The 12,554-nt window shown below is 47.1% G+C and overlaps 1 protein-coding gene across 1 annotated transcript in view; it reads left to right on the plus strand.

Moving 5' to 3' along the window:
• C2H4orf50 (chromosome 2 C4orf50 homolog) overlaps nt 1–10,333 on the plus strand; it is an 86,595-nt gene extending 76,262 nt beyond the window's left edge. The window contains exon 14 of the mRNA XM_032493719.1: nt 10,274–10,333. The gene's annotated coding sequence lies outside the window, so the exon portion shown is untranslated. The remainder of the gene's footprint in view (nt 1–10,273) is intronic.
• Nucleotides 10,334–12,554: the final 2,221 nt, after the last annotated feature.

Raw genomic sequence — 12,554 nt, forward strand, 5'->3', positions numbered from 1 at the left:
AGGCTGTTTTATATAAAATATAAAAAGGATCCACTGAAATCCTCAGGGAGCAGCTGAAGCAGCGAGGACCACGGGAGTCAGCTTCTGGAGAGGGGAGATCCATGGGGAGCCAGCTGCTGCTTTTCTTTGTTGTTGTTTTGTTTTGTTTTGAAACCTGGGGGAAAGGCAGTGAGTCCAGGCCTGGTCCACTGGATACTGCTGCTGGAGGCAGAGATACCCACTCATGGGGCCAGAGAGACAAAATTAGAGATGGAGGCCGGAGAGTCAAACACCTGGTTCATTTTCTCCTCCAGACATTTGCCAGATTCTAAAGCTGTGCAGGGTGGGGAGTAGATGAACAAATAAGAAAACCTTTTACAGTAGAGCAGAGTTTTCCATAGTCTGGATGCTGAGAAGAAAATGACCCAGGCTGTACCAGGGAAAGCACCGAGTGAGCACACTGCTGGGCTGCTGTAGGTATTCGAGTTCATGGCCCCCTTGCAGCCACAGGGGAGCTTCCAGCAGGGAATGCCTTTGTGTGTTTTAGGAAGACCATTTTGGATCCTGTGTGGGGCAAGAATTGGAGGGGAGAGAGCAGTGGAGACAGGGCGGCGTGAGAGCGTGCTGCGTGGTTGTGGACAATGACTGAGGGGCTGCATGGTGATTGATTTGTTCTATTTCTTTCATAAATCAAAGAAGCAGATAAACATGAGCAGACAGAGGAAGGCACGCTATTTGATGAATGGTCCATCTGTCTAAGCAGCAAACTTGGGAAGATTAGGGTGAAGCCAAGGCAGAAAGAGGCGTCATTTGTCTTAAATTATAAAAACGAAAAGAAAACTGACATTATATTATGAAAGGGATTTGACAGATTTTTACAATGAGAGAGAAGAATTGGTCTTGATCCGGGTGATATTTAGCAGAACTGAAACTGAGGATGATCTCAATTAAGTTTTAAAAATAAGGCAGCTACCTGAGACGTGGGGATGAATCAGCTCAACTATCTCATTTGAGGAAACTGAGGCCCAGGGAGAAAAATGGCTTGTTTAGAAGACCTAGTAAACTGATTGCAACCCCCCCGCCAATATCTTTTTCACTTGTGGGGACTTGTTCTATTGCCAAGATTATGATCACTTTTTTGCAAATGTTCCATGTGTGCTTGAAAATGATGTACTTAGTTATTGCTAGTGTTAGACTCTTATATATCATTATATCAAGGTTGTTAATTGTGTTCTTCAAATATGATTTGTCCTTATTGGTGCTTTTGTATGCTTGATCTGTCAAAGTCCGAGGGAGAGGTATTCAATCATCCAACTATGGTATAGATTAAGCAATTACTCTTTCCAATTTTCTTAAATTTTACTGTGTATTTTGAGGCTATATTATTCAGTGCATATAAGTCTAGTATTTTTCTATCATGCTATCAATCTTTGTTTTACAATTACGTAGTGACCCTCTTTATATTTAATAATGTTTTATGTTTTCAAGTCTGTTTTGTTTAATGTTAAATAGCTACATTGAGTTTCTTTGGTGATTAGCATTTACTTGGCACAACTTTTCCCATTTTTTAATAATCAATCTTTCTCTGTCCTTACATTTTATATATGTCTCTGGTAACAGCACATCGCTGTATTTTAGAAATCCAATAGGATGGGCCCTGTATTTTTAATGGAGAGTTTAGTCCATTTATAATTATTATAATAACATGTACATTTGATTTCCATCATCTTGTTTTGTGCCTATTATTTACCCTACCTTTGCTATGATTCTTGTTCTTCTCTTTTCTTTCTTTCTGTAAAACTGATTAAGTTTTCTTTACTCCCTTTTTACCTCAAGTATACATTATATTTCTATTCTTTTAGTGACTACCTTTTAACATTTCACTGTGCATCCTTGGACTAATATCTCTACCTTCCTCCTGTACACAGGATCCTAGAAGGCTTCAATTATCACACATCTTTTTGCATCTTTCATATTATTCGGTAATATATTTCCGCTCTACTTTATACATCTCAAATTAGTCATTGTTATTTTATATCATCAATACTTGTTTAAATTTACCAATTTCTTTACTTACCATTCCTTCTTATATTTTATTTTTTCCTTTTGGGTTCAGTTTAGTTCCCCCTGGAGCCTCCTGATTACTAGCACTTTATCAGCAAGGTATTTTAGCAGTTAACCTTCTCAGTCTTTGCCTGAAAATGTCTTTATTTTGTTTTCACTATTGAATGATCTTTTAGCTGGGTACAGAACTCTAGATCCTCAATTATTCTTGGTAATATGACAAGGTTATTCCATTGTCTTCTTGCTTCTATCAAGACAGCTGCTATTGGTGTAACTGCCATTTATTTTTATGTAATCTGTCTCTTTCTCTCTCTCTAGGTGCTTTTAGAATCTTCTCTTTGTCTTTGGGATTATAAAGTTCTGCTATAAGACATATTTATTTTTATTTATCCTATTTGGAACCTTTTGATTGTTTAATCTGAGGATTTATATTTTTCAGCATTTCTGGAAAAGTCTATCATTATGTATTTGAATATTACCCTCCTTCCTTTTTCCTTTCTTTTCTTCTGCAACTCACATTAACATTGCTGGACTGTCTCATTTTTTCTCAGCGGCTCATAGCCTCTCTTTCATGCTTTCCAACTCTTATCTCTCCAAATAATGTTCCAAATAATTTCCTCAGACGAATCTTCAAGTTTGTTATATTCTTCTGCAGCACGAAGACTGTATTCAGACTGTTAGGGTTCAGACTTAGACCATGTGACCGTTCTGCACTTCAGGAAGGTATTACTGGCCCAGAAGCATCAGAAATATCACAGGCCTGTGGGCGTTAGGGATATTAGGAGTTTTATAACCAGAGTTTCATTGGCTCAAGAAACCTTTTTCTGTTCATTTACTGACTGGAGGCTTATGGGCCGTTTGGATGCTATGAGTTTAACTCCACATTCCCACGAGATGCAGGCCTATTCTCACATACTCTCAAGGGAGGTATTTTTTCCCACCTAGAGCTCAGACAAGCATTCTTGTGATCTCTTGTGCTAAAAACAGAATTTCCCCATCTGATCTATTCTTTTGCTGAGGGACTAGTCTTCATTTTTATGGTGGTCTCAGTTCCAGGTCTGTGATTCTCTGTATAAGTGTTAAATTCCATTCCCCTAACTTACAGGGATCAGTGCAGCCTTCCCGGGGCATCATCTTTCATGCAGATTTCCCTTACTGGCTTGTGAGTTCAACCCTTCATGCAGAAGATGCTTACAAAGAGCTTTATCCAACAACGTGAAGGTTATCCCGTCCACCACATTGGGGGAGGCTGAAGTCTTCCTTGGTCTTCTTAACAACCTCACACCTTGCATGGAGCCCAGATCAAGGTTGGATTCAGGACATATCTGTTGAATGGAGACTGGATGACTGGACACCTAAGAGCCCAGGCTTCCAGTTCAGAGCCTTGACCACCACTTGGGACCATCTCCATCTGCTCAGGAGTCTGGTCCTAAACACAGGAGACCATGCCTGGAAGGAGGATATTAGGAATTTAATTGGAGGTTGTGATATTGCCTCCTGAGGTCAGTTAATGAATGTTTCTTATTCAGCCTGATGCTCTCCATGTCCTGAGCCCGGTGGTAACTAAAGTAGCCACTGCCTTACAGGGTAGTGAATGCCTGGCCCATGGGGCAGTGCTTCTCAGAGGTCAAAGTGCACATGCTCACCTGGGGCAAATAGGGCAGTAGATCTGGGTCTGATTCTGTGTTTCCAGTGAGTTCCAGTGATCACAAGCTCATCCTGTGGAAACACTGAAGGAAGAATCCAGTCAGTGCTGGCAACTCCAAGATGAGTGAGCTCAGGCTCCGGGATTAACCGAAGGGTTGACTCCAAATCCCATGTGGCACCTTCTCTGCACCCACCCCTGCCCCCCTGATGGTCTCTCATCTCTGAGCCTCAGCTCCCTCTTCTGCAAAACAGTTTCCTGATAAAGCTGCTGGGAGGGAAAAATAACACCCTTCAATCACAGCAGTCATGGATCTAGAACTTTCTGCCTGCCAAGCAGTGCTTTTGGCGCGCACGTGCATCAGCTGGGAAAAGGAGGCACAGCAGTCACCCGGGGGCACAGCTCTGATCCCCCAGCCAGAACGTGGGGGGCTAGGTTTGAACCCAGGTGGTCCAGGTCCACATGCACACTGTCAAGTCAACACTATGCTGCCTCCCAGGCTATGGGAGGATGCTTGCATGATCTCTGGCCCATAAACGTGAAAACACATTATTGGCCACAAATGTTACTATTGTAAATGTCATTATTGTTATTACTACTGTTGCAGCAAAGTGTGTTACAGCTCAGTGTGACAGCTCAGTTGTGACAGCAACCTGGATCCTGGCGAGAGACCAAGCAGCACTTGGAGAGTTGGAGAACTCAGGTTTATTATGCTAGCGGGCCCAAAGGAGTTAACGCTCTAAGCTCTGGACCCCGTCTTTAGGTTTACACAGGCTTTTGTAGGCTACCAGTCTAGACTTTACAACATTTTGCAACATCATATGCAAATGAGGTATAACAAAGGTGACTAATTAGGAACAAGCTTTGTAGAAATGGACCAATCAGGAGTGAGGGAAATGGACCAATCAGGAGTTAGCTCAGGGAACCAATAAAATCTTAGGAGTGAGTTCCACTTTCTTAGAAGTAAGCTGTTTCAGAGTTTAAAAAGCCAGATAATGCCCCTGGGCCAGGGAACTGGATGGTGCCTGCAGAAGAGTAGTGGCCCTGCCTGGGGGTCCTGCCGGTCTGTTTCATGGGGCTTCCCACCTCTCTACTATTACTACTACTGTTATTATTTACAAGTAATCCTGTTCCCAGGCCCTGGAATCTCCCAGATCCACATGTGGAAGGAAGACTTGCTCCTCCCGGTCTGGCTGCAGAAATGACGTATGAGATGAGGATAAGGATGGGTAGGTGAGATGGGGGCAGATGACTTGAAGCTAAGAAATGGGCAAGGAATGTGCCAGGGATTGGTGCGGCTGGGATGAGGACTCACGGAGAAGCAGCAGGACACAGAGCAAAGCTGACTGGGCCAGATCACAGAGGACATTAGAGGCCAGACCAAGGAGCTGGGAATTCTACAGGAAATGAGACACCGTGAAAGTTCTTGTGTAGAGGAGTGGAGATTGATTTTTTTTAAAGCTCAATTCTGTGTTGAGCTTTCCCATAAAGGGAAACTTGCAGAAATTTTTGTATGGATGGTATTTGGACAGAAGGATCATAAAGGCAGCAGTGGCATGTGAAAGATCAATGCGTTTGAATGATTCATGATTTTGAAGAAGAGCTGCTGACACTTCCTGTGGGCTCCCCAGGTGCTGGGCACTCATTACTATTTATTTAGTCATTTAACCTTCACGGGCACCCAGTGGGGCCCTGTATTTTGATCATCCCTTCTTGCAGATGCAGAAACTGAGTCAGAGAGGATAAGTAAATTGTCCAGGGGCTCAGGTGGCGAGGGCGCTGGTTCTGGAGTCCACTTTCCACCCCTAAACCAACGACGTCATTCCTCCAGTTTTAGAGGGACCGAGGGAAGGCGGCCCTGGCTCCCTTCCCTCCTCTGCTCCCCCTTGCTCTCTGGTCTCCTCCTTCCCTGACGCCCTCCTCCTGCCCCTCCCCACTGCAGGCTTGCCACCAGGATCCCAGCCTTTTGGCTTTTTTTCTGTCTTAAGGGGGACCACTTAAGGGCTACTGGAGCACCTGCCTTGAGAATGGGTCCTCCATGTGGGTCCAGGCCGGAGAGGACCTCGCTGCTGCCCCACAAGCGCCTGAGCCCTGCAGGGAGAAGCCACTGCAGGACAGAACAGGGTGAAACAGCCCTGCCTGAGACAGCCCCCACCCCCTCCATCCCAGCAGCAGACATTTAGCGAGTCTGGGCTGGCCGGGTATTGGTGTTAGGGACACAGGGATGAGAGAGACAGCGCCAGCCCTCAGGGACTCTGGTCACATGAGCGAGGAACTGGAGTGTAGCCTGATGTGATGGATGCGTGTTGGGAGAGGAGAGGTCATGGAAGTTCCCGGCGGTGGCAGATGGAGACTGTGGGGGTGGGAATGGGGGGGGGGCAGACAGGAACGACCACTCAAAGAGGCTGGCGAAGTAGAAAAACCCCCAGTCACAAAGTTCTGGGAACGGGACCATTAGCCTCTGGAGCTTGGATCTTCTCCCAGAATCAGTAGGGAGCCACCCAGAGTTTTGAAGCAGGGCCATACCAGCGTATATTTGTATTCTGTGAAGTGAATTTTAAAAAGCACTTTAAAAAAAGTGTTTTCCTGTGCCCCACTGCATCTGATCCTCCTCCGCCCTCTGTGAGAGAGGAGGGCTGGTCAGACAATCCCCATGTTACAGATGGGGAAACTGAGTTGCAGAAGGACTGAAAAAGGACTAAACTTACTGAGTTGCTTATGATCAATGTAGCAAAACCAGGCTCCGGTGCAGGACTTCTCGCCTCGGCGCTCCTCCTCGTCCCTGGGTTGGGAGGTAGCTCTTCTGAAAGGAGACTTCCCTATGAAAGCTTATCTAGAGCAGAGGTCAAGAGGATAACAGTTACAAATAATGATGATAATCTCTTTGCCATTTGTCGAGTGCCTGCTGTGTGCCAGTGTGCTAGCTGTCAGTAACGCATCGTCTGCACCAGTCCACAAGCTGGCAACGTCCTCCTGCAGCGAAGGAGGCTGAGGTTCCGAAGAGCTGAGCTGCTTTCTATGTGGTGGCGGATCTGGGAGTTCTGTGCCCTCTTTGACAGGTGGATCCTCTAAAAGAGCCCAGCCTCCCTGCTCGTGTGGGGGCTCTACTACCGGACCAAGGATGGAAAGTGCTAGAGTGCAAATGAAACCCTGCTCTCTGGGGCGTTCAGCTAAGTCCTGTGGGCGTGGTTCATCTGCCTGAGAAGACAGGTGGCCACTGGCCTAATACCTAGCAGGTTACTCAGTTCCATCTGCCGTCCTGCCTGGGAAGATGGGCAGAAGTCCAAACACTGCAGAAATGAGGCCCCAGAAAGTCGTGGTATTAGAAAGAGCTGAGTGTTCGGGGGTCCAGATATTCAGTGGGCGAACACTGAGCAGCACGGCTTCTAACCGAGCTTCCTGGGTGGCCTCTTACAGTTCGACTCACTGCCCAGCCTATGTCTCCCTTTCTCTGGGTGCTCTGTAAACTTTCTTGAATAAATGAACAAAGGGAGGAAATAACATTTAGACAATGATGACACAAGGTGGTGAATTCTGTGTTAAAGCCCAGAGGAAGAGGCCTGGATCCAGCCAGGGGATGAGTGGGTGGATGGAGGGAGCAGGCGTGTGTAATCCAAGAAGGCTTCCTGGAGGAGGTGGGCATGAGTCTTCCTGCGGAGAGAGTAGGAAGTGGCGGAGGGCTGCTGTGTTAGAAGGATGGAGAGAATGAGAGCAGAGTCAGCGGCTGGTGTTTGGAGAGTGGAACCATGGAGGACTCAGGGTCAAAAGAGGCAGGTTATTAGTTCTGTTTGGTCTCTTAAGAGCTGCACAACCTCAGAGAAAATAACTCTCTGTGTCTAAGCCCCTATTCTCTTCCATGAAGTGAGAACCCCGGTCAGTAAGCCCACCTCCCCCCCGGGAGACTGAAAGTGGAAAGTGGTCACCAATGTGAGGGTGTGTCCCCCTGCACAGGAAGCCAAACGTGACTCCTCCTGGCGCCATTCAGACCCCCGAGGAGACACGTCTGTTTTCTCCTTCCTTTGCACTGGATATGAACCACAGAGGTCATGGGAACGCATCAGCCAAACAGCCTGGACAGCGAGGCCCCCGGGCTCATTGAGGGGTGTTTTCGGTTCAGTCCCAGACTCGGGGAGTGTCTTTTCAGCCGGGCCTGGCAGAGCTGGGTTCCAGTGACCTGTGAAATCTGGGCAGGAGGCTTTCATTCTCCCCCCGCTGGAACAGACCCAGGCACTTCCGCTTCACTGCGAGTATACCAGTTGGGCTGAACCGTTTGCTCACTAAGCACAAGGCATTGATGCAATCTTGCCTGGGGCTGTCCCCCCTCCTTTCCTTCCTCTGTCCCCTCCCCACCTCTCTCCTTCCACCTATGCCCTTCAACATTTTTTTGAGCATGTCCCAGGCCCTGGCTGGGCACCATGGTTGTCAGGGTTGAATCTGAACGTGGTCCCTGCCCGCAGGGGACTCACATGCTCCCAGGGGAGACAGATGCCTGGAACTGACTGCACCCCTACTGGAAGGGTACCCAGGCGCTGGAGTAGCAATCTGATCTCCCCAGGTGGACTGGGATGGGGGGGCTCTTGCTCCGTGCACCCCATTACAAAGCTGCTGCATCTGTCTCCCTAGTGTGACGCTGGGGAGGGGCCGCTTAGATGCATGCTGATTACAATGGTTAAAATTGCCTACTATTTCAAGGTTTACAAAACCGCAATGTTTTGACCGTCCTGGCAGCCTTATAGGGGGCCAACTGAAAAGAAAAAGGCTCAGAGGAGTTTGATGATGGTTTGAGCCAACACTTGAAGCCAGTCAGTTTGAGATGATACAGCCCAGGGTGGGACCTGGGTGTCAAGATCTGGCGCTGGAGAGCTTTTCAAACAGCACCTGGCACAGCGCGCACACCCAGCAATGCTGCCTCTTATCACTAGTCGCTATTTTCAAAGAAATGGAAGTTACACAGGGACCCCAGCTCCCCTGATTCCAGTCCTGCATCAGCGCCCCACCCCCGACCCCAAAATGGGCGCCTCTGCCTGGGACCCAACGATTTCCATGCGACACCTGCTTGTCGCCACGCCTGGAGGCGTCGTGCAAGTCCTGTAAACACAGAGCAAAAGCTACAGGCCATAAACATTCACGGGGCTATAAACCTACCACGTAAAAGTCGCCCGAATCTGCCCTGCTCTGGTGGCGCCCAATGACGTTCACTCACTGCAGGGTCGCTAATATTTCAGGCTGGTTATTGTGACAACAGCCCCTAATGATCCAACGTCTTCAGCACTGAATTACCCTTTGTTAGATGATAACAGAATAAGGTAGTTGGCTCAGGCTTTTGAACTTTTAACTCTCTCTCAATTTTATGGTGGTCTCTACTGATGGAGTCTTTGGGTTTGGCTCAAGCAGCGCTCCAGACAGCTTCCAGCTTCTGGAAGCTTCTAGAAACTTCTAGTTTCTACTAGAAATAGAATTTGTATTTACTCAAGACGTGCTTAGCAGACAGAAGCTTCCTCTCCCTAAGTGTCCCACTTTGATTTTTCTGTTTTGTAAATTTCTTGCCTTTCCTTCTGTCCTTTTGCTTCCAAGTCACTGTTATTAAAATGCAATCCACGTCTGAGTCAGTTCTCTTGGGCTTTTCAGAAGTGTATATTTCATATTGGCATCGAAGTCGAGAAAATTTAATGTTATTCCTAAAGGAAAAGCTACTTGCTTTTGCAAAACAAAATGTAAATTCCAGCTACCTTGGTGTTGGGTTTGGGATAAAGGAGTATTTACACAACTTCCAGCCTTGAAAATAAGGCAGATATTGGCTTGAAAAAAATGTTTGCTGACAGATGAGCCAGTGGCCTGAAAAATGTTCCTACCCTTTGACTGGGTAATAACCCTTGGGGAAGATCCTCTCCTTAGTTGGTCACTGAGACACAAATATAACTAATTGCACAATTTATCACAATATGATTTATGACAGCAAGTTATTCAGGACGGTTTAAATGTCCAACTGCAGGAAATGGTTAAGTAAATGACGATCTATCCCCTCAGTGAAATATCAGCCATTTAACATTCATGCAACACATATCTATTACGTGCTGACTGTGTACTAAGGACAGTGTTAGGAGGTGGGTATACGATGATGAACCAGCAGATCATACAGCTGTTAATAATGGCTGCTGCAAACACGATGCCTTGAGGAAATCTTACAATGCTAAGTCAAAACGCTCGTGAAATTTTATGATCTTGGTTCTGTGGAAAACACACATGCAAATGTATTTTCTGGGAAGCTGACTTATTTTCTGTTTTTTCCTATTTCCCCGAATATCTTTGTTTTTATCTATTTCCCCCAAATAGCCTAAGGTGCACATAAAAATTCTATAGTGGGGGAAAAAGTAATTTTTAAAAGGCATTTTAACGTATTAATTCGGAGGTGCCACTATAAGGAACTGTGTCTGTATGTCAGAAGTCATTGCCCCTTTAAAAGTGACATGGAAGGGTGTCCTCCACAGTAAGAACGGCTCCCGGCCCCAGGGAAATGTTTCATCACTGGGAAGTGTGGGAGGTTTGTGCATTCAGCTCATGCTTTGCCCACCCCTCTTTCTCCAGAAGCTCACGGAGAATCTCGCCTTCTCCACGTGCGCGGGGACCTGCCGGCTGCTTGCCTACAGCTCTCGGTCGGAGCAAACAAAGGTACTGCGTCTGCTCCCAGCATTCCCTGGTGCTGTCTGCACGCGCCCGTGTGTGTGTGTGTGTGTGTGTGTGTGTGTGTGTGTGTGTGTGTGTGTGTGTGTCTATGAGAGGGAGAGAGCCAGCCCACCAAAGATCTTTGTTTATTGTTTACTGTTTTCACCTTTGACCTTGTAAGATTAACTACTCTGCGGTTCACATCCCAGGACCCTGCGTACGGTAGACACTCACTGAATATGAAAGTGAATTAAGACACATTGTTCAGGGAAATTTTGTGAACGAATTTTATATCTACTGTTGACTTAATGAGCTCCATCTCAGTTAAATGATCAGGTGTGTTATGAACATTTAACGTTCATGGAAGATTGTAAACTTTACGTTCCTTAATGTTACAAGTTCCATGGGTTAATTTCAGCTCCACATTTGCAGACTTCTCCACTGAGCTGTAAGTGGGACTCAGGAGATGACAGGCAGGTCTCTGGTCCTGGCGGAGCTCAGGGTCCACTCAGGGATATTTACACAGCTGAAATCAGACAATGGTGATATTGTGTGACCAGTGCTAAGAGCCAAAGGAAGGCGCCTGGCCCCGGACCGGCAGTGTAGTTGCGGAAGGTTTCCTGGACGAAGCCATGTCTAAGCTGAAACATAGAGACCGGAAAAGTTCTCAGGCAGAGGGCAGGGGTAGAAAGCAGGAAAGTTCTAGGTGGAGGGAACAAAATTTATAGGAGCCAGAGCCTAAAAAGAGGAGGAGTAGTTGAGTGTGGCTGGAGGGGGTGTGGTCAGGGGCTCAGTGATGGTCTGGAGAAGGCAGCAGGGTCTGGAAGACCTCCACTCTCGAGGCACCAGAGTCCTGACGGTGGCCCTGGACACATGCGGCCAACTCATGTGTTGCCAGGAGACCAGATTTGAGGTCCTGACGCCAAGTCAGCTCCGGATGATCCATCCTTTGGCTTCGAGGCACAGCTGGCTCCAGGGGACACGGCACACCAGTCCTTCTGCACCCCCCTTACCCTCCCAGGGCTCTCACAGTGCTCGTGGCCGCTGACAGTGTGCCTCTGCTCCTGTCTGACTTCCCCTCTACAGTGGAGATCCCAGAGCTCAGGGCCTCCATGCATTTCACCTGAAAAGTGCACACTTAGAAAGCGCCCCCCAAATATTTATCGACTGAAGGAGTTAGAAAGTTAATGAATGGGCACTGGGCTTCCCCTAAGGCCAACGAGCAGGTGTCCCGGCTGGGTGGTCGTGGAGGGGGGTGTGTGTGGCATTTTCTACTTATGAACTGGCTTATTTCAATCGGCTTATTCAGCCCTTCCTTTGGCTCAGAAATGTGGTCTCCAGGTCAGAGGGTACGGACGCTCTGCTCGTTCATTCATTTTTTTTTTCATTGAGGTAAATAACGTAAACTTCATCATTCTAATCATTTTTAAGTTCACAGTTCAGTGGCTTTGAGCGTATTCACCATGTTGTGCAGCCATCACTGCTGTCTAATTTCAGAACCTGTTCATCATGCTAACAAGAAACCCCAGACCCTCTAAGCAGCCAGTCCCCATCCCCTGGTCCCCTCAGCTTCTCAAAACCACTAATCTTTTTTCCCGTCTCTGTGGATTTCATTCTTTTGGACATTTCTTTTAAAGTGAATCATAGCAAATCTGGTCTTTGGTGTCCAGCTTCTTTCACTCAGCACGGGGTTCCAAGGTTCACCCACGTTGCAACATCAGTCTCTCATCCCTTTTTATGGCTGAATAATAATCCACTGTGTGCACAGGCCACGCTTTTTCATCCATTCATCAACTGATGGACATTTGAGTTTCTTCCATTTTTTGGACAATTATGAATATTTCAGTTACCAAATTAATACGTGCTTATTATGAAAACATAAACCCGACAGAAATACACACATACGGTAAAGGGAAAGTTCCCTTGAGCCCCGCCTCGTGACAACCATCACCATCCATCCACAGGTGACTCTGCCTGACCGTCTTCCCTGCCTCTCTAAGTTTTGCTGAGAACGTTCCCCGAAGCTGCGGCTCTTCCCAGCTCGCCCAGGCCCCAAGACCTCGTGCCTAGCTTCCTTCGCCTCCCTAACACCATCTCACTTCCAACTCTCACGAGGTGTGGCCACCTCCAGAAGCCATGCCTGGTACCCAAGGAGGAGTCCTGAGCTGGCCTCGCCTTCCCCGGTCCCGTCCTCACCCTAAAC

This window comes from Camelus ferus, chromosome 2, assembly GCF_009834535.1.
Source record: "Camelus ferus isolate YT-003-E chromosome 2, BCGSAC_Cfer_1.0, whole genome shotgun sequence".
In the NCBI taxonomy this organism is placed as follows: domain Eukaryota; kingdom Metazoa; phylum Chordata; class Mammalia; order Artiodactyla; family Camelidae; genus Camelus; species Camelus ferus.